The 21,160-nt window shown below is 38.2% G+C and overlaps 1 protein-coding gene across 2 annotated transcripts in view; it reads left to right on the top strand.

Annotated features, from left to right (window-relative positions):
- Positions 1-21,160, top strand: part of THRB (thyroid hormone receptor beta) — a 183,832-nt gene that overhangs the window by 52,911 nt on the left and 109,761 nt on the right. For both annotated transcript variants that reach the window (XM_063303893.1, XM_063303892.1), the window contains exon 3: positions 2,443-2,552. The gene's annotated coding sequence lies outside the window, so the exon portion shown is untranslated. The remainder of the gene's footprint in view (positions 1-2,442; positions 2,553-21,160) is intronic.

Here is a 21,160-nt window from a genome sequence, read left to right as displayed (position 1 = left end):
AGAGTAGAGTAGAGTAAGCTTTTACTGTCATTTCACTATGTACCAAAGTGTACATTAAATGAAATTTTGGTGTAATTGGCTCGAACAATAAAATAAGAATACCATAATTACTATAATATGTAATATATATTCTTTACCCATTCCACTCCTCAAATCTCGATCCCTAATAAATATCAGTCCTATACACAGCATGTGTACCCATGGAATGAGAAGAGGTTATTAAGAGTTCAGGAGTCTAATAGCCCAAGGGACAAAATTATTATCTAATCTAGCTGTTCTACATCGAATGCAGTGGAACCTTTTCCCAGAGGGTAACAAAGAGAACAAGCCATAATGGGGGTAGAAGGGGTCACTAACAATATTATGGAGTGGGTGTTGGACATAAACCTATATCTGATGGTTGAAAGACTGATGTTATTTTTCCCCTGTACAAATGAAAAGGTTACGGTTAGGGTTGAATATATAAAAGCCAAGGTAGCTATGCTTGACAGAAAAAAAAATAGAGATAACAATTGCAAGGTATACATGTGTAGCAAAGATCTAGAGCAAGTACATGAATATGTATATCTTGGTAGAATATTTACTAAAGATAGGAAAGAATGGATTGGGAAAGTGTTAAGATACAAGAATGCTGGTAGAAAAGGTGTAGATAAAATGTGGTTGTGAGAAATTGTTTGTCAAAATAAGCAAGAATTGCTGCTTATAAGAGCATGCTTCTGCCCACTTTATTATATGCATGTGAGAGCTTGATATGTCAGGAGAAATATATGTTGAATGCAGTAGGAATATTTAAGAAGTGTATGTAGTAAAGAGAAATAGTATTGAATGAATTATTGCTAAATGTAAGTGCACTGAATACCAAATTATGTGACCAGTACTAAAGGACTGCTTTGAGATGGTCTAATCATGTTGAGAGAATAAATGACACCTGAATCACAAAATAAATACATGAAGGACAAGTAAATGGGTTGAATTGAAGGGGAAGACTGAGATATTATTGGATGGATTTGATGAGATCTTCAAAAAGAAAGGAGAGAAGTTTATAAAGAACAAAAGACAGTATGTAATATATGATATGCTAGAAGCAAGAATGCTTTGCAAGTACAGAAAAGTTGGTGTTGGTATAAACTACTTTTAGCTATGTTTCCTTTCCTTTTGTATATGTCATGCTTTTGATTTATTGTTATTATGGTTGATCGCACAGCCGGATGTTTAGACTGGAATTGGCATTCTTGTCCACCTATCAAGTCCTTCCCAAGGACTTAGGATAGGCAGATGTTGTTGTTTAATAATATTAGAGGTATTGTCGCAGGGTGTAAGCTGTTCCAAGTAAAGTTGCCTTTTGCAATTGACTGATGGTGATTTTGCAAATGCCAATGGTGTTTAAATGGTGCTCCAGATGTTTTGCAATTGCACCCAAGCCACCTATTACTATTGGTACTATCTTTGCTTTCTTTTGCCATAGTTGTTATACTTCTATTTGCAGGTCTTTCTATTTTGTGATTTTCTCCAGTTTTTTCTCTTCTCTTCTGCCATCTCCTGTATTAAAATATCCACTCTCCAGACTTGTTGGTCTTTCTTATCAACAGTTGTTAAGCCTGGGGTGTTGTGTGGCAGATGCTTGTCTGTTTGAATTCTAAAGTCCCAGAGCACTTTGGCTTCTTCATTTTCTGTTTGTCTATTTTGTGGTCCCACCAGATGATGATGATGATGATGATGATGATGATGATTTTGTGCTTACCCTGAAAGGGAATATCATAATGGGTGTGTGTAGATTTCCAGATTCTATTTATCAGAATTCTCAGCAATGGGTATACGGGGTGAGGAATTCTGGGATATGAAGTCCACACATTTGGAAGTTGTTAAAATTGGGAAAGAGTGGATTAGAGACACAAATAATGGGATCTAATACATTGTAGCTTTCCATTTTGCACTGAAGTCAAAAGGAGTTATATCTGTGTAGACATGCATAAGATTGCTCTATGTTGAATGATTATGACCTAGAGAATATGGTAATTATAATATTATAAGGACTGTGATTTTTCCTTCGACGAATTAATTTGGAATTAAATCTCAGTTAAAAATGGCCTTTTCTGACAGCCATTTCATTTCATTCTTCAGTGAAAGAACTGAAGTTAAAGATGCCAAACTTTGCTTTGGTTTTCAACTCTGTGAAATTTCATTTTAGTTCTTACACTATGTAATTGGACATATATACTGATACATTTCTTGTTACTTCCCATTAATTCCTAAAGCAAAAAAGGTCAGGTGTGAAATCCTGTAGCAGACAATTTAGGTTCATCATAGCAGACAAAATACATCAATCTTCAGTTTGTACTGAGTTCATACATAAAGGGGTCTGCTTGTATGTACCTTTTCTAGCATGCAGGTAGTATCTGTAAAGATATACATCTGCTTATTTATGTTATTTTTTATCACCAGATGCTAACAACAGAAGACCTGTGATCCTTGTATCTGCGCTTATATTTGAAACAAATATGGTTTCTGTCATCCTGCTGATTCTTGTCTCTAGTTTACGGGCAAATTCTAAGGTCAGTTTTACAATGTTTAAATTCCAATGAATGTTTTAGAAGAAAAGGCAAAACAAAATGCACAAATATACGGCATTGTCTTCTCCAGAGAAGAGAGAAGGGCTCCTCTGAAATAAATGTCTAAAAATGTTGCAAGATGCCACAAGGCAGAGTATACTTTGATGTCTCTTCATCTCTTACTTTCACCTTTTAAAGTGTCACAAGCCAGCAGTTGCTTTTTTTCCCTAAGAACATATAAATTACTTCGTGTGGTCTTGATTGCAGTGGCCCAAATAATAAATCTAAAGAAACAAAGCATCTTTAAAAATGCAAGAATGGCAACTTTGGGAGGAAAAATTGGGATATGGTTTCCTTTTTTTCTTTTTTTTCTCTCATCAGGAGAGAGAGTTATGTCTTGGTAAAATTGTACACTATAAAACTATTAATTAAAACTAAAAAGTAGGTTCAAACTATAGACAGAAATAAAATGAGTGGAAGACTAATGAAGCAAAGGTAACTGGAAGTTAAATCATTGTCACCTGTTGCAGAATACCTGATGTCAGTTCAGTTAGCTCAAGAATAAGTGTGCTTTTTTTTTTTAGATAGGTGGATAACATCTGAGTTAGTTTACAATTTAATCAGTTAAGTCTTAACTATACTATTTTTAGATGTACTTCTTAGCAACATATAAGACTTTTCTGAGGTAAGGGAGTGTTCGGATAGGTTTTAATAGTAAATATTTAAAGATGATAGCTACTAGTCCAGGCTTGCCTATAGTGACACAAATTATTAGTTACTATGGGTATGTGGTAAGAGGAAGATTTTTTAAGAGAGTGTGTTCATCACCAGATGACTGCAGAATGAAGCAGTAGTTTAGTTGTTGTTTAACTAAACATGGAGAAAGATCATACCTGCTCATGCCATTCCATATGTTCAGGTGGATCTGTTTGGGCACATAAAAATGTTACTCTTTATGTTTTGTTGAAAATGAAAAAGCTAAGGGCAGAAGCCAGTACATAAAGTTCTGATTCTACCACTCCGTATCCCATTTGCTGTTGGGGGATTACATGTGTGAAAGGGCTATCATGGATCAAAACCCTTCGTACTTCATGCTTGGGTTTTGGGGAGGATCTTGATTTCTTTTTGTTTGTTTGTTTGCTTGTGGTTTCTTTCATGTAACAAAACAATAATCTCACATATATACAACACACACACACACAAGAAATTATTACATTTTGTTGAAGTTTTTCTTTTTTTCTTTTTGGATCTCATAGCAACAAAAATAAATAACTTTTAAAAGAAACTACATGAGTACCGTACCAAATGATATGAAACAAATTGTTGTGATCTTCTGTTACAATATTTATCACAGAGATGATGTCCACTCCTTTTCTTGGATCCTCTTGTCAGCAGCAGTAGCCTCTTCTAGTTCTGATATCTTGGATAATTGAATGGGATTTTGTAGCAGACCTGGGTAATTTACAGTACTGTATGTCAGTAAAAGCTTACAGTCATTAGCTGTTAATGACAACAAAAAGCCGTTTAGTTTGTCCTGAACTATATGGCTAAGTAAAGGCAACCTGGTGGAAGATTGGAGCAATTCTGAATGTGAAGAGATTTGTTTGTGAGTTTTTGTAAGTTTTGATAATGAAAATAAATCCTTGCACCAGGTTCTGGTTGGTGAATCTCTATATGAGAGAGGGAGGGAGGGAGAGAGGGAGGGAGGGAGAGAGCGCACCTAAAGTCTGCATTCCTACTGTAGACCCAATTCTATTGTTAAGAGACTTGTTTTGGAAAGTTCACACCACTGTGAATTGTTCAGCTTCCAAGCTGCAATTTAAAAGAACAATATTCACAATTATTAGAGAGATAAAACTCCATTAGCAATCAAAGCTGTGCGCCAATGTAGTGCTGAAACATCTCTAGACAAACAGTTCTATTGCAATGAGATGGGAAAGGTTAAATAATATAGGAAGAGAAAAAAGAAGAGAAACATGTTTTATCTAACTTAGAATATTATTAGACTCTGACTCAGCTTCACTCCTTGAGCCTTGCATTGGCATTTTGGAATATTTGTCTCTGTATCTGTTGATGCTGTTAAGGGTAGCAGAATGAATGCCATGTGCTGTTTCTAGTTTTGGCAGACACCGCTGAGCACATGTTTCTGTGGGCAGAACTGCCATATCAGGCTTTCTGGCAATCATGATTAATTTTCAATCCATATTAATGTCCTTTTTATAGTCTCCTTTTTGGAAGTTGTTAATACATAGCAGCTGACTTTTGATTAACCAACAGCTTAATTATGTAGCAGCTTTTGTTGTCTCTTGAACTTGATGGATGAACGTAGTACAATGAACAGTACACCATCCAACAAGTGGAGTTTTCCTTTATGCTAAGGTGCTGCCCTGTTGCATTCTGGACTGTGCTATGCCCTTAGTTTCACCCTGCAGAAGATCTTTATCTGATTTTTTTTCTTGCTTGCCAAAGATCAATAGGATTTAGCTAACCTTTTAAAAGTAAATACAACAAAGTCCCACCGACACTTTGGGTTGCCTCCTCTGTTTTGGTGGCTTGTGATGCAGTGACTTGGGTGACTTGCTCATACTTTCAACCTATTATATGCAAAGCTTTTATGTTGTCTAAAGGTCATGTTGTAATTGCTGATTAGTTTAGCTTATCTATTATTTTTATAAGTATCATATTGTATTTTGAGAATGACTGGACATATTATGCTAGATATATTGTTAGAATTAGATCACATACTTTTTCTAAATGTTGCATTTCAGTGTATGGATATTCATGCCCATGACCTTTTTAAGTTGGGGGGGGGATGAGTATGTTTCATTAAGGGCACTCAAACTATTCAGTTAAAATACAACCTGAGGGTTATTGAAGGTTTTTGGTTTTTCCCACGTACTCCCATCTACGCACACACACTCACACACAAACACGGTCTGAAATGTCCCATTGAGTTTAAAGGGGCTTATTATTATGTTAATAGTCTCTTCCTGTGTGCATTTGTTATTCAAAAAATAGACAAAAATTGCCTCCACAAGCTAGATGAAAATCCAGCATTAACAGTTTTCTGATGTTTGTTATGCTAAAATAAATACTATATAAAAGGTCTCAATTTATTATTCTTTGGAAAGTAAATTGAATCAAATAAGATGTTAGTCTATGATAGTTTATTTTTTATTATATGGGTTGAGGAGAAACTGGGACCGGAGAGGAGGAGGAAGAAGGAAGAAAGACCTTTTGGTACTTTACTTATTTGCCAGTTTGGGTAGATAAAGTTCTTTATACCTTGCAAGATAAAGGATTGTAGGATTGTAACAAACTAGAGCCAATTCGGTGTAGTGGTTAAGGCACTGGTGTAGAAACAGGGAGGTTGTGAGTTCTAGCCCTGCCTTTGGCACAAAGCCAGCTGGGTGAACTTGGGTAAGTCACACTCTCTCAATCCTAGGAAGGAGGCAATGGCCAAACACTTCTGAAAAATCTTGCCAAGAAAACTGCAGGGGCTCATCCAGGCAACCCAAAAAACCTAGTATTGCTTGATTCTTCTAAGTTTTAGCCTTACACAGCTCAAAAATATTTTTTGTTTGAGTAGTCGTGCTAGTCTAATATAACATGCGACTGAGAGAGAGATGCTACGAAGGTCATAAATGCGGACATTGATTGCAAAATTACTTTTTCATCACCGTCGTAACTGTGAATGGTCTCTGTCCAAGGCAGTTGCTAAACAAGGATTCCTGTAATGCACATTTATCTTACTGATCATATTATTAAACTACTTTTTAACAGTTGAATACAGTGGAAGAATTGGGCTTATTAAAACACAATTTAGTATGTTAAAAATAAGTCACTCTACTATTGTCTATTCCTCTTTCCTTTTTGCTGGTTTGATGAATTTGTAAGCTCTTGATCTTGTTTTAGATTAATCGTAGTTTGTTGCTTCATCATTACAGTTGTATGAAGCCGGTTAACATAGTTAACATTAACATTAACCATTGTTTAGTTCATATGAAATACTGTACTTAAATATAGTTGGGGGCAATTGAAAGCAAAAATGTATTAGTTCTGTGGCTGTGCCCAAACATGTAGTTCAAGGCTCCATATGGCCTGTTTGTGCCCCCCTCCAGCCCTCACAGGGAGTGGCCATTTCTTCAAGTCTTTCTTGCATTACTGGTGTTTAGAAGCCAAATAGTCTTGGAAGTTGGCTGGTTGGGGAATTCTGGGAGTTGTCAGTAAACTGAAGTTGAATTCCAGTACTTCAAAGCAGGTTTTAATCAATCAATTAAACTATCTTTGTTCTCTTTTTAAAGCACATCTTTGATTTTGAAGAAGCTGATGGCTTGTCAATGGCATGAAAATATTAGAGGCTAAAATAATTTTCTTATAACTCAACCCCATCTTCATCCAACCTTTTCATTACTCCCACCAGGTGCTGGCAAGTTGTGCCAAATGTTGACTGATCTGGGGTTACACTTACAGTATGTAAATGTAAAATGCCTTCTATGTATATATTATGCCAATGGGACAAAAGAGCTCAGATAATAACTCCTGCTCCCATTGTTAAATACAATGAACTGCTCATCCATTTTATCTCAGAAAGCTTAGAACTGGATATAAGTTAATTTTATTAATATCTATGTTCATATCATGGGTAAGTTTTCCTTCAGCAAGTAGCCCATTAAAATAGCCAAAGTTCACAAAAAAAAAAAAAGGAAAGTCAGTGTGTGCCACTGAGTGTGAATGTGGATGTTGGTAATTCATTGCGGTTCATGGCTCATGTTCAGCACAGGGATAGGTTTATTTCTTCTCTAAAACATCCTTCTTGGGATAATTGGTATGCAGGAGCTCATTATATAAGCTATGTTTCTGAAATGTGCAGCCTTTTTCTTGTAACTGTATATCTCTTAGCCATTAATCTATTGAGGGACTATTCTCTGTTCATACAAGCATATTTTCAGGTAGAGTTCTGTTCAAAATCATGAGGCAATCTTGAAAATGTAGCTCAGGATAACAAATTTATTTTTTATTTATTTCTTAATATCTTTGTATAGCACTTTTGCTTTGTGTAGTTCTGAGTGGTTTACTAGTAGAAATAAAACACAGTAATTAAACTATACAATAAAAAAGACTAAAAATATTGATAGACATTAGTCAGCTGGGAAGAATAAAAATGAAAGAATATATAAGATATAAAATAAAATAATAAGATTTTCCTAGAGCCTCTAAAACCTCCTTGTTGAAGCCTGGCATACCATAGAAGGGAGGATCATTCCATAGGGGAGATACTACTGCAGAGAAGGCCCAGCTCTGTACTGATATTTCAAGGCAACATTCACATTCCATGGAATGGACAGAAAGACCTCTCCTTCATAGGGTTACAGATTCCTGAACAGCTAATACAAATAAAGATAGTCATTATTGATTTCACAATGACATATTTGTTGCATATTTTTGAAGTAATTTGCCTCCAGGCTAACCTTGTTGAGACTGTAAAGTAGTGCTTCTCAACCTTAGCAACTTCAAGATGTGTGGACTTCAACTCCCATGGCTGGCTGGGGAATTCTGGGAGTTGAAGTCCACACATCTTAAAGTTGCTAAGGTTGAGAAGCACTGCTGTAAAGGACTACATTTGATAGTAAGCGTAATAGTGGCCAAATGGACAACTGAACATCACTGATAGATATGAAATCACTTTTAAGATATAAAGAGATTCTGCCCTTTCTCATAAACTACCCCTCTGGACAGTGTAAACCAAATTTCCTTTTCAGCCCCCTCCTGCACCCCCACCACCAGGGGACTGTAATGTCTCTGCATTCTCTTTATTTTTTCCTACAACAGTAGACAGTATCTTTTTTTTAACCTGAGGCCTCTCCTTTCTCAAGGCCTGAAAAGGCATCTTGCCTTCATTTTTAAATCTCAAAGGATTGTGTACAAGATTGCCAAAGCTGATAAAATGTTATACAATGAGAAGAGTTGGAAATTGTCTGCATCTGATTGTTTTGCAAGGACCAAGCCACTATGTTACTATGGTAACAAATCACTCTGGCAGGGTAAAAAGGTCAGACTTAAGTATCCACAGTTTTGGGTGTGAAAAGAATGACCATATAAGGAAATTGCCTGGAAGGAATTTGCCTGGGCTTGTCAGTTTCGGTTTCCTTTCTACCTGCCTTCCTCCCAGTCCTCTCTGAGCAGTTGTGAATGCATAAGCTTGTAAATATGTTTATGTAAGAAGCTTTCTGTAAATACATTTATTTTTATAGAAATGCCTGGTGTGTGATTTTTCTGATCTCTTGGGCCAAATGCTTTCCAGCGATCTCTGACAGAAATAGCCATTTAAACTATGAGTCCCTTCCCTGTCCAGTGCAAAATACAAATTAAAACATCCCCTCTGCTTGAGCACATTCAGTGCAGGAGAGCCCACCATTAGTTCCCTTATGGATCCACTGTTATTCTTAGGAAGGTTTTTTCTAATAGTCATTTGGAATCTGTCTTCCTGTAACTTGAATCTATTGTTTTGTGTCCTGCACTCTGGAATGATGAACAACAGGTTCTGACTTTTGTCTGCATATACAACATCCTTTCAGATAGTTGAAAAGTGTGTTCTCCCACTCGGCATTTTCTTCTTAAGGCTAAAAATGTCCAATTCCTTCTCATAGGCCTCAGTTTCTGGTATTTTGATAATCCTCCTTGCTCTTGTCTAGACTTACAAGAATTACTGAATGCATCTTAATGGAGTGCCCAGGACTGGACATAATAATCAAGGTGGAATCTGACCAACACAGAAAATAGTGAAACTATTATTTCCCATGACTTGGAAACTATATTTCTGTTTATGCAGCCTTTCTTGCCTCCATATCATAGTGCTCATACATACTCCATTTGCAATCAAGTACTATTCCAAAATCTGTTTCAATAAGCACTGTTACCAAGCTATCTTGTAGCTATGCATTTTATTCCTTCTTTGTACATAAAGAATGTTGCATTTGTCTCTGATAAATGTGTTTGTTATTTTTAGCCCATTTCTCTAATCTATTGTCTTATATTTTATTTCTGTTTCCAGTGGTATTAGACATCCAGTTTTGTATTATCTGCAAAAATAAGCATTTCCTGCATCTCTTGCTCCAAGTCATCATTTGAAGAATGCAGGACCTTGGACTGAACCCTGTGGCCCCCAACTTAATATTTCAATTTGAACAGGCACCACTGATAAACACCCTTTGGGTATGATTTTCGAGCCAACCGTGTATCCTGTTTGACATCTAGGATATTGACCTATGGTGTTCCATGGAATTCTAACTTATTGCCTATATTGATTAATATCTGCATGAAACTATTGGTGGAAATCATACATAACTTCAGAGTGGGATGCCATTAGTATGATCTGGCTTTATTCAGATGGGTGCTTGAAAAAGGCTTGCAGGTAGAAATTCAAGAAAAACAACTTTATATAAGCTGATTTTATTGTATAAACTAGAAAAGCCATAATTACAGCAGAAAATCAGCAACTGCTGACTATAAGCCTTAAGCCTATATTTGTCATTGTTTGTTTTCAGAACTTCATAAAGTGTGTGTGTGTGTGTGTGTGTAGCTGCATTGACAATTCTTTCTTCATTGGAAATGTTTGCAATTGTGTTTTCAATATTTTTTTTCATGAACTCCTTTTTAGCTTCTTCTGTCACAGAATCCTACTTATCATTACCCTGAGTTTATTAAAATCTTTTTTTAAAAATAAATCCAAAATATAGATTTGACTCCACGCAGCTTTAAAGGTAAAGGTTTCCCTTGACGTAAAGTCCAGTCGTGTCCGACTCTAGGGGGCGGTGCTCATCTCCGTTTCTAAGCCTTGGAGCCGGCGTTGTCATAGACACTTCCGGGTCATGTGGCCAGCATGACTCACGGAACGCCGTTACCTTCCCGCCGAAGCGGTACCAATTAATCTACTCACATTTGCATGTTTTCGAACTGCTTGGTGTGCAGGAGCTGGGACGAGCAACGGGAGCTCACCCCGCCGCGCGGTTTCGAACCGCCGACCTTCCGATCGACAGCTCAGCGGTTTAACCCGCAGCGCCACCGCGTCCCTTGACCACGCAGCTTTAGTTTGTGTTAAAATGAAGAACTCTGCATTATATGATCATTTTCACCCAATGTTCTTGCTACTTCCTCTTCTTTGATTAAGTTTTCTCTATTGGCTAATTCAGATCAAGGATAGCTGATTCTCTCTAGTTTTCCTCTGCCCTCTGAAGGAGAAAGTTGTTGGCAAGATAATTTCCTGGAGGGACTTGGTCAACCTATCTCCCAGCAGATGTCAGGATAATTAAAGAGCCTTTTAAAAAAAATCTTTATTTTTAAATAAAGCACTTGCAATATACTGTAGCTTTAGTTTGTTCTGATTTTTTTTAACCTAAAGGCGCTCCTACTTTTTCTCATTCCACAGATACATTAAACCACTTTTTCCTTCAGGTAGCTTTGTACAGATATTTGAGATAAATTATTACAGTTGTGATGTATCTCTTGGTTTTTGTTGCTGTTTTTTGCTTCATATTTTACTTCAAACTGTTTGCATGATCTTATTTGTCTTTAATTTTACACTATCAGTTAAATTTTCTCATCAGCATAAATATTTAAATAAAATAATTATTCAGCAATAATCTGAAATGTTTCTGCAATCATCTATATCAATTTTGGAGATTCAGCCCAGAGGGCTTCTGGATGAAGATCTATGGGGGCTTCCAGGTGAGGATCTATGGAGGTCTAGATATCCCTGAAGGAGCAGGGACAGCATTGTGGCAGAGATTGGTAGCCAGATGACGATTCTGGCCAGAGCAGTCTTTCTGGATAAAGGAGGGTCATGAGATTGCCCACTTGCATTCCAGACTGCTGTTCCTCATGAGCAGGCTGCAGGCACTGAGGTTTTTGCAGTCAACTCGTGAGTTGAGTGGCTGGGAATCGAGGGATTTCAACCAAGCTCACAGCTGTAATGCAGCCTATATGGACACAAGGTTCGCACAAGCCTCACTTTCTGAAACACTTTCATATGTAATGAATTTACAGCTAAAGAGAGATTGAGCAAATGCTCCTCAAAAGAGAAAAAAAATCATTATTTGGAAAAATTAAAACAAGATATAATTTGCCTACAGGAGACGCACATTAGAAAAAAGGATATAAAATATTTGATTTATAAAAATTTGGGTGAAGAATTTATTTGAGCAGAAACTAAAAAAATAAATGGAGTTGTTTTGTATATAAATCCCCAACTAAAACTAGAACTTGTATTGACTGATGAGCATGGTAGGTTTGTTGGGGTGGAAGTTAATCTGCAAGGGACTAAGACTCTGATACTGGGAATCTATGCCCCAAATGAGGATAAAGTACTGTCCTATGAGGACTTATGAAGAGATTAATAGGTTTCTCTTATGAAAATTGGTGTTTGATGGGGGATTGGAATGGAGTGATCTCCCCACAACTGGATAGAACTTCTGAGAAAAATATTAAAATCACTCAAGCCAAATTACCAAACGTTTTCTTTGATTAGATGGACAATTTAGGCCTTGTGGACATATGGAGACAGAAAAATGGCAATTCAAGAGAATACACCTACTTTTCTGAAAGATATAGATCTTTTTCGAGAATAGATATGATATGGATTTTGAAGAATTTGGCTACTAAGGTTTCTAAAATAGAGATATTACCAATGACTTTTTCGGATCATAATCCTGTGAATTTGGTATATAAAAGGAAATTTATATACCAAGTATAGTTCTTTTAGATGGAGACTAAATGAAATGTTACAGAAAAAAGCAATAGTGGAGGACTGTAAAAAGAAATGAAAATAATTTTTTAAAAAATAATTTAGACAAAGGTACTGATTTAAGAATGGTTTGGAACTCAAGTAAATCTTTTATCAGAGGTTATTTCATACAACATAATAAGGAACTCAAAAAGAAGAGGTAAGAGAAAACACAAGCTATTTTGGATGAGGTAAAGAGAAAAGAATAATTAAAGAAATTTCCAAAGAAGATAAGCTTTTACAACAACAGTTATCTATGTTAACAGTAAGAGAAATAGAAATAAAAATGAATTACATAAAACAAAAAAATTGAGTTTGCAAACAAACCAGGGAAATGGTTGACATATAAATTATGAAAAGAAAAAGAAAATGATATTAAAACTACAAGAGGGAGATACTGTATTAATGGATAGCATAGCCATGCAAAAGGCATTTCATCAATATTATTCTAACTTGTAGAAAGCAAGTGACATCTTTCTGGAGAAAATAGATGAATATTTAAAGAAATAAAATTTACCAAGGATTACAGAGGAATAGAGACAGATTATGAATGGACCTATAACAGTAAGGGAAGTTTCTGAATCTATAAAAAAGATTAAGCCAGGAAAGTTGCCTGAACTAGATGTTACCACGTTTTTATTATAAATGTGTTGAGGACGAACTTTTACAACCTTTACAAAATACGATGAACTCTGTCTTACTGAGAATTCCATGGATAGCCAAGAAAACATACAAATGGATCCTGGAACAAATCTACCCAAGTTTCCATTCAAGGCACAAATGAATGGGCTCAAATTATCCTATTTTTTATTCATTATGCAAACACCTAGCTCAATAGAGAAGTCTATAATGCAGGGAAAGATGGAAGAAAAGAGAAGATGACCACCAGCAAGGTAGATGGATTCACTTACAGCAGTGATTGCTATCCAAAAAACGATAGAATGATCTCAATTCGAATTCAGGGCAAGCCATCTAACATCACAGTGATCCAAATATACGCCCCAACCACAGATGCTGAAGAAGCTGAAGTAGAGCAGTTCTATGAGGTTCTGCAGCACCTACTGGACCGCACCCTAAAAGAGATGTTATTTTCATCACAGGAGACTGGAATGCTAAGGTGGGCAGTCAAATGACACCTGGAATTACAGGTAAGCATGGCCTGGGAGAACAAAACGAAGCAGGACATAGGTTGATAGAATTTTGCCAAGACAATTCACTCTGCATAATAAACACTCCCTTCCAACAACCTAAGAGAACAGCTTTATACATGGACTTCACCAGATGGACAACACCAAAATCAGATTGACTACATCCTTTGCAGCCAAAGGTGGCAGACATCTACACAGTCGGTAAAAACAAGACCTGGAGCTGACTGTAGTTCAGATCACGAACTTCTTCTTGCACAATTTAGGATCAGACTAAAGAGATTAGGGAAGACCCACAGATCAGCTAGATATGAGCTCACTAATATTCCTAAGGAATATGCAGTGGAGGTGAAGAATAGGTTTAAGGGACTTAGTAGATAGGGTCCTGGAAGAACTATGGACAGAAGTTTGCAATGTTGTTCAGGAGGCGGCAACAAAATACATCCCAAAGAAAGAGAAAACCAAATGGCTGTCTGCTGAGACACTAGAAGTAGCCAAGAAAGAAGGAAAGCAAAAGGCAACAGTGATAGGGGGAGATATGCCCAATTAAATGCAAAATTCCAGAGGTTAGCCAGAAGAGATAAGGAAATATTTTTAAACAAGCAATGCATGGAAGTGGAAGAAGACAATAGAATAGGAAGGACAAGAGACCTCTTCCAGAAAATTAGAACCATCGGAGGTAAATTCCAGGCCAAAATGGGTATGATCAAAAACAAAGATGGCAAGGACCTAACAGAAGAAGAAGAGATCAAGAAAAGGTGACAAGAATATACGGAAGACCTGTATAGGAAGGATAACAATATCGGGGATAGCTTTGACGGTGTGGTCAGTGAGCTAGAGCCAGACATCCTGAAGAGTGAGGTTGAATGGGCCTTGAGAAGCATCACTAATAAGAAGGCAGCAGGAGATGACGGCATCCCAGCTGAACTGTTCAAAATCTTGCAAGATGATGCTGTCAAGGTAATGCATTCTATACGCCAGCAAATTTGGAAAAGACAAGAATGGCCATCAGACTGAAAAAATTAACTTATATCCCCATACCAAAAAAGGGAAACACTAAAGGGTGTTCAAACTATCGAACAGTGGCACTCATTTCACATGCCAGTAAGGTAATGCTCAAGATCCTGCAAGGTAGACTTCAGCAATTCATGGAGCGAGAATTGCCAGAGATACAAGCTGGGTTTAGAAAAGGCAGAGGAACTAGGGACCAAATTGCCAATATCTGCTGGATAATGGAAAAAGCCAGGGAGTTTCAGAAAAACACCTATTTCTGTTTTCTTGACTATTCTAAAGCCTTTGACTGTGTGGACCATAACAAATTGTGGCCAGTTCTTAGTGGTATGGGGATACCAAGTCATCTTGTATGCCTCCTGAAGAATCTGTATAACAACCAAGTAGCAACAGTAAGAACAGACCACGGAATAACGGACTGGTTTAAGATTGGGAAAGGAGTATAGCAGGGCTGTATACTCTCACCCTACCTATTCAACTTGTATGCAGAACACATCATGCGACCTGCTGGGCTTGAGGAATCCAAGGCTGGAGTTAAAATCGCTGGAAGAAACATTAACAATCTCAGATATGCAGATGATACCACTCTGATGTCTGAAAGCGAAGAGGAATTGAGGAGCCTTATGATGAAGGTGAAAGAAGAAAGTGCAAAAGCTGGCTTGCAGCTAAACTTCAAAAAAACCAAGACTATGGCAACCAGCTTGATTGATAACTGGCAAATAGAGGGAGAAAATGTAGAAGCAGTGAAAGACTTTGTATTCCTAGGTGCAAAGATTACTGCAGATGCTGACTGCAGTCAGGAAATCAGAAGACGCTTAATCCTTGGGAGAAGAGCAATGACCGATCTCGATAAAATAGTTAAGAGCAGAGACATCACACTGACAACAAAGGTCCGCATAGTTAAAGCAATGGTATTCCCAGTAGTAACATATGGCTGCGAGAGCTGGATCATAAGGAAGGCTGAGCGAAGGAAGATCGATGCTTTTGAACTGTGGTATTGGAGGAAAATTCTGAGAGTGCCTTGGACTGCAAGAAGATCAAACCAGTCCATCCTCCAGGAAATAAAGCCAGACTGCTCACTTGAAGGAATGATATTAAAGGCAAAACTGAAATACTTTGGCCACACAATGAGAAGACAGGACACCCTGGAGAAGATGCTGATGCTAGGGAGAGTGGAAGGCAAAAGGAAGAGGGGCTGACCAAGGGCAAGATGGATGGATGACATTCTAGAGGTGACAGACTCATCCCTGGGGGAGCTGGGGGTGTTGGCGACGGACAGGAAGCTCTGGCGTGGGCTGGCCCATGAAGTCACGAAGAGTCGGAAGCGACTGAACGAATAAACAACAACACAGAAGTGATGGGTGCATCGTTGAAAGACCTGAAGGACCAGGTTGGAGACAGATCTTCCTGGAAAAAATAAACTCAACAAAATTTAAAAATCCAATCCCATGAACTCCAAGAAATAAATAAATAAATAAAATACTGGCCTCACCAGAATGTATGTTAGAGATTCATTCATTTTGCACCGACCTCCTCTCCAGTGAAGCCCTTGGACAGCCCCCCAAATATTAAGTTCAGCTACCAGCCAGCCAAATTTTTCCTACTCTGATCTGGAAAGTAGCCAGGGAGATACTATGTCCTTGTGCTGTTCCACTGTATTAAGTTGCTGACATGAATGTTACAGTCTTCTATTATTCTAATTAGATCCACAAAAGTGTGACTCTTCCTGATTTCTGGACAGAGATTAAAACATTGTACTACTAGTGAAGAAGAGAGGAGTGAATTGCAGGTACATACCAGCTAGTTTTATATCATTGCAAACCTGTGAGATCCCTGCATTTTTATTTAAGAAAAGCAAAAAAGGCTGTAGAATTCCGATAGACTGGCCATTAGTACCCTTGCTGCCAATATATATTAAGTCACTTGAGTGTAGGTTAAACATTCCTTTCCCATAAGAATGGCAATGGGATTTCTATTCTCTATTACGTTATATGTTTTTTTCCCAGAAGGCTTTTAGGGGTTTTTCGATATTTTACCAGAGTAGAAGTTGTCCAGTCTTTTTTTTTTTTAAGCGTATGCTGGCAAGGTCAAAACACTATCCGTGTGAGCAATCATAATTCAGACCAAAAAGACAAATACTTACCTAGCAGTCTTCATTGTTTGGTCAGTTAAAAAGATATAGTACACATGTTTTTAAACAAAGCAGCAGGAAAGAGAGGCTGCACTCTTCTTTTGTTTTTTTATATAATAGTGGGATGTTGCTCCAAAAAGAAAAAAAATCCTGCATCATTGGGAGTATTTCCTGCAGTGCCTAGTTGGGAGGAATGAATTAAAGCGAGGGGTGCAACCTTATTTGAGACAAATACCTGCCAGTTGCGGCTTACTAAACCACATTTCAGAAATAGCCTAGGGTAGTTTTTGATGGCTTGTTGATACAGGGCAATGATGAGTTGAACAGAATTTTCTCTAAATAACACTATTGTGTTCATTGCCAAGGGATTTAGGCGACAGCAGTATATGTGAGAATATGTTTAAAAGTCTATTTAAACAGCAAGGTATGTGTTCCTAGGAAAGCTGGACCATTTGAACAAATATTCAAAAGCAGACCCATTTTTCCACATGTGTTCCTTTTGGCACAACAAAATGGATGGAGCTAATATGGATGTATATTGTTCACTCAGATTCTCAAATTTTCTTGAGTTCATCATAGGGCATCCATTACAGTGTTTGTGTGCATTCTGCCTCAGTGAAACAGAAAACTTCTGTAAATATTCACCAACCGGGAATATTGTTGTTGATTCTAAAGGTAAAGCACACATCCAGACAACACTTTAATTGCCCAGTCACCTCAGTCTCATAATGTTACAAGGAATCTAGACCATATTGCCTTCCATTTGTAATCCTTCTGGTTCCTTGCCCACCCACCCCCTTCCATTATTTCCAGGGAAAATATATTCAGGAGAACTCCCAGAATTCCCCAGCCAGCATGTCCATACATCTTAAAGTTGTCAAGTTTGAAAAACACTGACCTAGAGAGAAGACATAGACCAAAAGATAGTTTGAGCAAAAGGTGCTGTTTGCTTGCCTTCCTCCCCCCCCCCCCCTTTCAGTTGAAATTACGATGTGTATATTAATTAACCAAATACTGGCCTGGCTAACAGTCCTGTCCCTCTCCCTGTGCTGCAGAACTGTAAAATTAAGTATAGCATGAATATTTTTCTGTTTATACATGGACTTTAATTTCTTATTAATTAAATTATAATTATTTAAACATTATAATATTTATAAAACGGCAGTGGAATTTTTGGTTGAGCTGAGTTGGACCTGAGCTAAAATAAAATGTAAAGAAAGATATTCTTAAACAATTATTATGGTGTTACTGTTTGTTTGTTAGGTTTATTCCATCTGAATACTGATGACAAAATCAAAGCTGCTAAATTACCTAACACTGAGGTTCGAAAAGTGGTTGCCAATTTTTATTTATGGCTTTGTGGAATTTTGACACTTTGTTTTTTTATCTTAAGGAAAAGTTTCAGGATGTTCAGAAAGGAACCGATTTTGTTTTTGTAGGGGTTCGTTCTTTCTTGTTTTTTGTTTTTGCTAAGCAAAAATACCCAGGAAAGATGTTTGTTCTCTGGGATCTTTGTGTGTGCTTTTCTTGTTGCATAGATACTTGTGTGTGAGTGTGTGTATGTGTGAGTGAAATACCCTTCAGTGCTAATGAAATCAACATGCATAAATCACTTCTCTAGTTTTTTTTAAGAAGTGTTGTAAATACATGTTCATGTTCATGCTGAACATGTTTGTGCAAATACTGGGTATTTAGAAAAGAAAATAAGTAGCCCAGTTATTAAAAACACATGAACATAGGGTTCTTGAAATTAAAAAATGTAGTGATAAATCCAGAGAGCTTGGCTGCACATTTACTTGTATGAAGTCAAACTTTTTCACAACCAAGGCTTTTGGAACAGCAAAAGAAAAAAATGGGGGATCTTTATTTTCCTCTTTCTCCTTCCCCCCCTTTCCACAGTAAAGTATGTTTTGGATTCTAGCAAGAACACAGTGTTCTGGATTAAGAACAACCTACCGAAAGTATTTAAAGTAGGAAATACTGGAAGCCTACACTTAGTGCATTTAGGTTTCCCAGTAGACCATTTAACAAACAGTAAACAAGAGGCTTGTACACCTTTTAAATCTTTTTTGTTTGTTTTAGTTTCTTGAAAAATGTGGGGGGAGGGTGTTATAAATGCTACTACATTTTTAAGTAGTAGTTTTCTATGATATTGTTAAGGAGAAGTGGGGAATAATATAATTAAGTAATTAATGTTAAGCTGCATTTGACAAGGAATAGCAGACACATCCCTGAGGTTTGTTTCTTATCCCTCCTCACTCTTCTTCCCTTCATAGACATGTGTAGGAAAGTTAGTTTAATTTCTGTAGTTTTGACAAAAACATCAGTTTTTCATTAAGTTCAAATATGGCAAAATAATTTATTCTTAACTTTACTGAGTTCTTAAAGGACACTAATGTGGACACCAGATAAACCACAGTCAGTGCCACCACTGAGAAAGTTTTCCACTCAAGTTCTTACTACAGGTAGTCCTCGCTTACCAACCATTCATTCAGCGACTGTTTGAAGTTGCAATGGTGCTGAACAAGTGTACTTCTGACCAGTCCTTCTGGCCATTGCAGCGCCCCTGCAGTCACATGATAGCAATTCGGGCACTTGGCAACCAGCTCGCACTTACGACAGTTGCAGCATCCCGCTGTCATTTGGTCGCTCTTTGCGACCATCCCTGCTGGTTTCTCACAAGTAAAGTCAATGGGGAAGCTGGCAGGGAAGGTCGTAAGTCACTCTGGTAAGTCTCCCCCACCAGCCTTCCTCCGCACTGCACTGCACACTCATTCCCTTGGCCTCTGTCATGAGCACTGATGGTGAACAGGAGGGGGCTCCTATCCAGGGGGGAAAATACATGCGTAGTAGTGAGAATTTGAGCTGTCATTCAAAGAGACACAGAACAGACCTGCCTTGACTTTTGGGGTTTATCTGTATGGGTTTTCTCACGCTTCTTGAGTTTGTTAGGATTGATGTCCTAACAAGCAGGAACCACGCCGAGACAAGGAATAGGTCTCTAATGTTTTATTACTGCTACATTAGACAGAAAATCCTAACAAACTGAAGAAGTTTGTTCTGACCCCAAAAGTCAAGGCGGGTCTGTTCTGTGTCTCTTGGAATGACAGCTCAAATTCTCGCTACTACGCATGCATTTTTTCCCCTGGATAGGGGCCCCCTCCTGCTCACCATCAGTGCTCATGACAGCCTCTCGGTACTTGTGCTGACCTCCTTCCCTCTGTCTCCCCTACCTGTCCCCCAACTCGCATCTCCCCCACCCCCCTGCGGCACCTCCATGCTCCTTACCTAGGACTCCTGCCACTTACCACTTAACGATCTGCATGTCTTGGGGGTACAACAGCAACTGGGACTGCCTTGATTGTCTTTGTGTTTGGTATATTATTTTCTGCTACAGAAATTAATGTCACCATGGTATTTGAGTACTTCCTTAAATATCGGCAGGGTGAAGAGGTTGAACTTAATTGTCCTCAATTTGGATGTTAAAAGCTGCATTGCTTGGGGGAGGAACTTTGCCTGGACTTGTTTTAGTTTCAGTTTTCCTTCTTTCTACACAGCCTCCTCCCATCCTCTCTGAGTGCAAGTGTGAATGCACAGCTTGTAAAATATGTTTTTGTGCTTTCTGTAAATACATTTATTTTTATAGAAATGCCTGGTGTGTGATTTTTCTGATCTCTCGGGCCAAACGCTTTCCAGCATTCTGTCACAGGTTATGGGCCCAGTAAGAAATCTAGCGAACCCCCAGAGAGAGCAGAGAGATCAGCTCCACACCTCATGCACAATTTAAAGGCAGGTAGCAAAGACCTGTGAAGATTTTCTTTGGAGCCGCCTGGAGATTTTCCAGCTACTGCCAGTCTGCAGGACAAAGAAGGTAGCTGAGGTGACTTGCAAAAGAAGGAAGAAGCCATGGCTACCTCCCAGTCCTCAGCAATGCCTCTTGAGCGCCTATCAGAGACCAACTACTTGAATTGGGCCTTGAAGATGTTAATGTATCTTTGCAGAGAGAATCTTTGGCTACCAATTGGTGAGCTAACCCCTCAAAATCCCAGTGCTGAATGGCTTAGACAGGATGAGAGGGCTAGAGTCACCATTATCCTGGGAGTTGAAGACAACCAGCTAGTGGAATTCCCTCCCCCCGCCACTTCTTATACCCCAGTGAATCACAGGGGGATGTCTGCCTGACCCGCTACTGAATATTATTTTGTTTCTGAGCATTTAAAAGAATGTTTCAGCCTAGGCTGACCCTGTGGAGGGATGCTGCTTTCACGAAGTTTTCTTGGCAGACTATAGCTGGGTGGTGTGCCATTGCCTTCCCCAGTCGTCACCTTCCCCAGCAAGCTGAGTACTCATTTTACCAACCTTGGAAGGATGGAAGGCTGAGTTGATCTGAGCTGGCTACTCGAGAATCCAGCTTCCGCTGGGATTGAACTCAGGTCATGGGGAGAGTTTCAGTTGCAATACTGCTGCCTAACACTCTGCGCCACATGAGGCTTTATCTGTTTAAATAGTCAAAGGAAAATTGAGTTGTCGAAAGTTGAAGATA

This window comes from Candoia aspera, chromosome 4, assembly GCF_035149785.1.
Source record: "Candoia aspera isolate rCanAsp1 chromosome 4, rCanAsp1.hap2, whole genome shotgun sequence".
In the NCBI taxonomy this organism is placed as follows: domain Eukaryota; kingdom Metazoa; phylum Chordata; class Lepidosauria; order Squamata; family Boidae; genus Candoia; species Candoia aspera.
The sequence above is the reverse complement of the archived record's forward strand: the minus strand, read 5'-3'. Positions and strand labels throughout refer to the sequence as shown.